Consider the following 7,781-nt stretch of genomic DNA (forward strand, 5'->3'; position numbering starts at 1 on the left):
GAGAACTATATCTAATCCGTCACAGACAGAACTGAAAGCGATGATATTAATGCTAAAAGGAAGAATGTATCGAGACGTTTCAGTCATTGAATGCCATCCAAAAGCACCCTAACAAAGACAAACACAGTAAAGCTGACAAAAAAAAATCCGCTTATGATAAGATCAAGAGGAAAAAGAAGAAGACCGGCTTGCCATTTTATAGGGGATGGCTACGTTCAAGGACGGACCTCAGGTAAAATTCTGATGAACAATCCCTAACTAGCCAGGTGGACTTTGGATGGGCTCTTTGGAAAACACAAAAGCAGCCACCTTTTCTCAGAAAACAAAGATTATCTCCTAGACGTGTGTTGGACAGTGGAAACTTGTAAGGCAACCGCCTCTAAATGTGACTTCCCAAATATCGAGTTTAAGAGACGACACCAGCCAGAAATTTGTCTAAGACTGACCAGTTGATAGAGCAGGAAATCGCTCGATACTTCAGCAGGTGATCTGCCGCTACAAAATTGGTTTATTGACGAAGTCCTTCTCTGTAAATATGAATGAGGACGAAGAGGCCGATGCCGATGATCTACCTTCAGAAGTCGAAACTGACCAAACAAGGCAGAAGATAAGGAGGGACTTTGCAAAATTTAGACGAAGACTGCAGGAGAGGGTACAGCTGCTATTAAGCTAAAAAAAAGATAAAGACATTTGCCTCTCACTTTTCCTTCATATTTATTGTCTTTGCTCTCGAAAACAACTGACTAGGTCTTGGGATTTCATTAAGGGAAATTTGTAGGAAGCCTACCGGTCAAAATTCTGCTGGCCCTTCTTAATAAATTTACAAGTCACGCAATGAAACGCCGGCAATACTCGATCTAGAGAGATGTAGATTTATATGTAGTAATAGAATGCTTGAAAAAAATATGCAGATATTTTACGATCGAAGCAGGAAAATAATCCTAGATATCTGCAGATTATTCTGAAATTGTTATCTAGCAGACAGCATGAACAACGCGCTTGAATAATTCCTACGGAGAGTCTTCGGCGGACAACAATTTTAATTTATTTTCGGAATAGAAGCACAGTTTTAGTCTGATAGAACTATTGATATTCTCTCAAGCGAGAGCACAGAATTTCTCGTCTGAAAAAGCCGAAGTTGTAGCAAACTGGAACTTGTGGTGATGCAACCAACACGCAGCATGTGACTTTAAAATCTACTAAAATGAGCAATGATGATGATAAACAATCAAATTATAGACTAATGAATGTTTTGTGCCGTAAAAGACCATATTCACGGATTTTAGCATATCTCCAAAGTAATAAACGACTGAAGAAAGAAACGCTACGATTTTCTCTTCGATTTTTCGCCTAAACGCACCTCTCTAAACGTGAAATTACTAATCACTTATCTAATTGTAATTACAACAATAATGGCTCTGTAATTCGAAGCGCGCGCGAGCAATAAGCGTAATTTCAAGTAATTAAGACCGGATTTCTATTTCGAATAACAAACCTCTCTATGTTTCTCATGACCTCGGAGGGGCTGAGAATCTTGTAAAACGGAAAGATAGTGAACTGAAGGGTCAATCCCACAACACATTCATAAATATGCTTGCTGACTCCCAGCATTACGTGTGTGTGGGTCTCTAATGTGTTGTTTATGAACTGTCACTCTATTTTCACAGGACATCCCCGTTTCTCCTATATAATTATGTCCACATCCTGCACATGTTATTACGTATAATAAGAACATTTAGAAAGGAGTTCTGTTCTTTTGTTTAAAAAGACGGCTTCTTAGCTCTAACTAAATAAAGTTTTTCCGTGAGGCACAAGTGGCACCGCTTGCTTTTGTTGCTGTAGGCCGGGGCGGTCGCTAAAATACTCCAGTTAATTGTAAAATTGGTGTCGTTGTCTTTGAATGTCCAAATATGCTTTGATAGTTCCGTGCTGTTCGAATAGTTCTGTTCCGAAAAGAAAGTTTGTGGTTTTGTGTCAAACGACATCAGCTAGGTCCATGTAATTCTTTTTCCGGTTGTGGTCATTATTCTGTCTTGTTTACGTTGGCGTTGTAGACCGACCGCGTCTGAAGTGAGGCAGTGTGTTTTTTCCAGAGGGCACTAATTTTTTTTTTATTTTCACTGCATAGTTACAATTGTTATTCGCTGGGAGGGTGTCCCTCGATTATCTCGAGGATTTTTCTGTTGTTGTTCTCTTAATTATGACTTTCTAAAAACTAAACTAGGAGGGACGTGGAGCGCGTCGCCTTCCTCGCATGCATTTGTCCCGCCTGAGTTTCATACTACCCGATTCTGTCGGGACCACGTGAGTTGCTTTGATTGAGGTTTTTTTTCAGTTTTTCTTTCTTTTGGCTCTAAATGATTTTGGGTTTTCCTTACTCCACCTCCATTGATGATTAAATAAATATTCATTTTAGGATTGTTAAAGAAGGACCGTAAGGAAATTCCTGTGTGAAAAAAATTACCATCGCTTTCCTCTTGGAGATGAGGTCGAACATATGAAAGCACAAAGGACGTCCTTAGTGAAACACCGAACTGTGAATACAAGTATTCAGAACTTTTTTAAAAATTTAATAAATCAATTTAAATACTTGTTGCAAAAGAAAGATGGAGACTGATTTTGGAAATGCCGACTTTCCCCCCCATAATTTAACGACCAATCCAGGCAGGCCAGTTTGTTGTCATGGAAGGAAAGGGTGACTAGGAGTATTTACTTTTTCCGAGGCTGACATCGGCAACATAAAAAATGTCGATGTGTTCGCTAAACACCTGGCTAAGGTACCTTTGGAACAAAATCACATCCGCTTTTGGTTCGTATCACCCACGTTTAATTGTCTGTTGGCTGGAGTAGCCCTTGTGGCCTTAAAAGTCTGACTTAAGAGTAATCTTGGAGAGCGCTAAATATATAGTGAGTTATGTCTCATTTAGTTATACATGTTAGAGCGGAAAATACACAAGCCAAAAATATCAGTTTAGGAGTTAATTCTTTGCAATACGCAGAGCGGAAGTTGCCTTCTTAGTATCCGGATTGTTTACGTTTGGAAAGCCGCTCTTTGTAGATTAAATTATTGAATACTGATGTTTAAAATAACAGGGATATTTGGGAACGCGGACCCTTCGCTTTGGAAAAAGGCCTCACGTGGAAAAAGAGAGTGTTCTTAGGAAGTAGTTATTAACGATTCAGAGGATTCACGATCGATTTCAGTGTTGTTTTTTTTTTCCTTTTCTTTCTCCTCTAGTTGTGTCAATTAATCAGAAACATGAAAACTCTTTGTTTCTCGACCTGGTTCCGTGTTGCGTACTTGACCTAATTTTGAAAAGTTTTTTGAAAATTCCAGTCGTTGATGTCAGATTCCAGAAAGCCCGCAAGGGTCGAACTCCGTAATTTTATCGTTTAATATATAGTTTGTGCTGACTCATTTGTGAGAATGATGTTCGTCGGGTGTTCATGTTTGGATGTGCTTGCTGGATCTTGTATAAAAATGCATTCGACCAGTTGGAACAAGAGGATTTAACTCTGCAAAGAACAGTAAGCTCATTACCCACAATCCACTAATAGGGTAATTAAGAGCGGTTGCCACTAGGCGGAGTAAAAGAGAGACAAGTCATCGAAAGTTAGGCATAGAAAGTAAAATATCAGTAAAAAAAAAACATAAAAAGAACTAGAAATAAAATTGAAAGAAATATAAAAAAAAAAAAAAAAAAAAAAAATAAAAAAAAAAAATAGTATAAAAAAAAAGAAAAAAACAAAAAAGAGGAGAAATAAGAGTCTTGGTGTCTCTTGATTGTGGTTGTCTTCTCAGAAGCTAGTTTTCCCCATCATTGCATCGTTACAGAAGGTTAAACAAATGGCCAACTGCTTAAGTTACTCGGACACCCCAACAGCGAGAATGGGTAATCAAAGTCGACATAAAAAATGAAGAAAGTCTTTAAGCAAAAGGGAGTGAGGAAAAATATTATATTGTTACTCAACTCTATTTGATTTATTAAGAGATGGTCTCAGCTGTTGGAGAAGAGCAAGAATATCATTAATTTAATACAATTGAAGTTTGTTATACAGCAAATAAGCAATCCACTCTAGGCAAAATATATATACTAGTCACAATTTCAGTCCTTTGACCTATTTTAAAAGATTTGTATATGTGATAAATAGAGAGCAAATATATCATTTAAATCTTGCACTGTCTTGCAAAAGACTACAGGGAAATTAATGCTCAACCTTCTAATGAAAACTTTATTCCCTATTCAGAGGAAAACTAAATTAACAGTATCACAGATTTTAATTAATACCAATGTTTACAGTTAGTATTTATGCTACATCTGTATCTCAATTAAAGGGTGAAAATAAGCTTCTAGGAAAAACAATCCTCCCTCTCTGTCAGCTGCAACTGTTTCCAGAATCATAAAAATTAAACCGTGCAATGTTGCCTTATAAGTCACAAACCAATGAAAAGGATAATGTACTGCAGACCCACTTTACAAAGCCATTGTGAGGGCGCTTTCTGGTTTTGGCCGGGTTCTACATTGAAAACAACAACGGAATCCAAGAAATCTGAAATAATTCACTAATTTCCATCGAAGTGTAATTCAACCGAAGTGAATTAAGCATCGTATCAATCTTCGCAACAACAAAATTGGCCTAAAACGTGCTTTTATCAAAAGTTTGTGGGTTCTACATCTCCAATCCAGGAATGAAAACATACAATTCGTAAATAAGTGATAGACTCAGAGATGACGATTCGATAAGCGTTTGGTAAAATTGTATTCATATCGATGAGATCGCAAACTTGTGTTTGGCAAACAGTTTCGCTCAGACCATTTATCGTTACCTAGTCTATATTTATCGTTACTCGATCGCTCTGACGAAGGGCGAACGCCCGAAACGTCGGCCTGTAAACTCTTTAAGGTGGCCAATTCACGTTATCAACTCTGTTGATAACACTTCTGATCTCTTAACCTTGAAATTTGAAAAGTTATCGACACTGGACTGCTTGTGATACTTTGTATTCAGGTGTTTTTAGCTTTACCTTCAATTTCTAATTGACTCTCAAAATCCGGAATTATTTTTCCATAAATGAAAGATCCTACATTCAAAGGATTGACATCGAAGTCAACCCAGTGATCTTCATTGGGAAGTCTTTCCTCTGGTGGGGATTCCCGTACCGGTATGCTCGCCATCATCGATTGAAATATTTTTGTTCGACTGATACATGCCAACTCCACCCAGAGTCTGACAAGAGCGCATAGCAAACAAAACTGACTAAAGCCTAATTATACGATTATTAGGATATTGGGAGCAGATGTTAGCGGTTTGTAGAACAATAGGTTGAAGGGACTTTTGTCCCTCATTGGTGAAATTGCACAGTGCACAGCTTACGAGTTCTAATCGAAATACTAAACCTTTGCTCGCCGATGAGGTATATAGTGTATACGAATGGAGACTTCACATCTTTAACCAGGCCTACCGTGAGCGCTAAGCCTGTGAAGGTTAGTATTCATTAAGCGAAATCGGTGCTTCTTAAAATCGCTGGCGTCGCGGCTCTTTAGTCTTATAATTAACCATAATTGAGTGCATGCCTAATGTGCCGCCAGTGTACTTATAGCCCGCCGGGACAAAGAAAAATAGATCTGTTTCCTTAGTATGGAAAATTAAAAAATTAAAAAATTTAAAAGGGTTTAGTATGGACAAGGCTTAACAATTGCGAGGCATTTCGAACAGTTAACGAGCAGGAGAAAGAATCAAGGAAGTTTCTAAGTTAATTAGATTAGTACTCACGGGAAAATGTCAAATTCTTAATTGATTTGAAGGTGTGAAAACCTCAGGCGGAAATTTTGTTGTTTGCGACTTCCTCTTCGCCGCTCTTAATTGCTTCCTAAGAGACCAGACAAGAGAGGCAATGATGAGAAGACACGAATCGTGATTCATGGCTCTCTCAGCTTTGAAAATAGTTTGTCTTTGAACTAACTTACATCTCATTTGCGTCCGTTAGATTTTTCATGCGCCAGATGCCTCCGAACGATAAGGAGAATGGGAGTATTGGAAGTATGGCGCATTAAAATAATACAACCAGCAGCTGCGTATCTGTACAGAACAGGAACAAGAGTTGACCATTTCTCCAAAAATAATCGGTGCCGAATCTTTGCAAGAGTCATCACAATCATTGCTGGACCCTCTAGAGAATCATTTTCTGAGAGGAAACTTAAGGTATGAATAAACTGGTGCATCACTAAGGTTTGCACGTGACGCGTGATGAAGGCCAAAGTTAAAACGCGACGCGTGAATTTTGCTGAAAGGTTAACGTTATTCGTGAATTTACGAGATTGTATGAGGCCTGAAGTATACTTAAACTCTGAATTCTTTTTTTTCATAGCGTGAAAACCTCGATTTCCCTGAAACCATTTACATAAGAGGAGAGGTTAGAAATTTTCCCTTTTATATCCTTGACACTTGAACTGATTTTTCAAAAATTCGTTGTTGGCCTGCAATATCTTACCAGTTCTTTCTCAGCTCGAATTAGTTCCAACGAATTCACGGAAGGGTGCGTTTCAATTTGCTTCAGTAAACCCACGGTTATACAAAAGCTTTAGTAAAGCTAAACTTCGATAGAACATTATCTGCTCAAAAGTCAAGCTAGTCTTGTTATACTAACACCTGTTCAAATCACAGTCAAGATAGTGTTGATGAATTCGTACATCCTGTTTTGAAAATGTCCATTTGATGTAAATTCACTTTCTTTTAATTTTTCAGATCCATACATACAGAGACCTTACAAACCCCTGTAATTGAACACTGGTCTGTTTCAAGGCAAATGACACCTAGGCATCTCTGTGTGAACAGTGAAAGAGTAATTTTCTTGGATACTACTGGATCCACAGTGCTACATTGCCTTGTGAACAGAAGGAAGAGGAGTCAAAAATCTTAACTCTTGTATCGTCATATTTTTACGTTGTTTACGCTCATTTATTGGATTATTCATTGCAAGAAATGTGGAGAAAAAGCCCTGCATGCAGTAATGCATGGTTCTAATATTTTTCTTACTTAACCCTTTAACTCCCATGAGTGACCAAGACAGAATTTCTCCTTACCAAATCAATACAATATCAAACAGGCAAGTGATAAGAAAAAACAAATATATCAGCTAGGGGATTATTAGTTGATCCAATACCAAATTCTCACAGCTAACATCATAAGAGTTGTATAGCAGACAGTAAGGAGAATTACTAATGAGATCTTGGGTGTGAAAGGGTTAAGGGAAACACTGAGATACCGAGGAATCCCAAACAAAAAATTGTTTCGGTTGATTTCCTGGCCTTTCAGTATCACTTATTCTGTTCTTTTGACTTTATGCTTTTTATTTTATTTTTGGTATATCAAGAAATGCAAAGCTTCTGTGATAGACATTCAGTTTAAAAAAAAAAAAAAAACAAGCACATGTTAATGAAACGGTGGTGGAGTGTTTGGTGCAAATTCACACATTACGGCGAAAAAGTTTCCTGAATTTGGACACAACCAAGTCAAATTATTTCCTAATTTTAACATGTCTATTATTGGATTACATATCAATGTTGTGGAATATAATTGCCCCTTGTCAACTTGGCTCTGCTGCTTGATTTTGACATTGATGAAATAATAACACGAATATATCTATTCCCAAGCTGGGCTTCGTCCTGATAAATTAGGTTCCAGGGGCTAAGAATCAAAATAATAGACTTACTAATTTGACAAATTAAAGCATCCTGTTTACGACACCGATCGTTATTTCTTTGTTGAGGTCAATTCTG

General features: G+C 37.6%; 1 long non-coding RNA gene across 1 annotated transcript; it reads left to right on the top strand.

Annotated features, from left to right (window-relative positions):
* Positions 1-5,911: 5,911 nt before the first annotated feature.
* LOC136281809 (uncharacterized) lies at positions 5,912-7,685 on the top strand. The gene is made up of 3 exons (XR_010718007.1): positions 5,912-6,204; positions 6,371-6,415; positions 6,748-7,685. It is a non-coding gene; the product is annotated as an uncharacterized lncRNA (long non-coding RNA).
* The last annotated feature ends 96 nt before the right edge of the window (positions 7,686-7,781 follow it).

Source organism: Pocillopora verrucosa, chromosome 6, assembly GCF_036669915.1.
Source record: "Pocillopora verrucosa isolate sample1 chromosome 6, ASM3666991v2, whole genome shotgun sequence".
Lineage (NCBI taxonomy): Eukaryota > Metazoa > Cnidaria > Anthozoa > Scleractinia > Pocilloporidae > Pocillopora > Pocillopora verrucosa.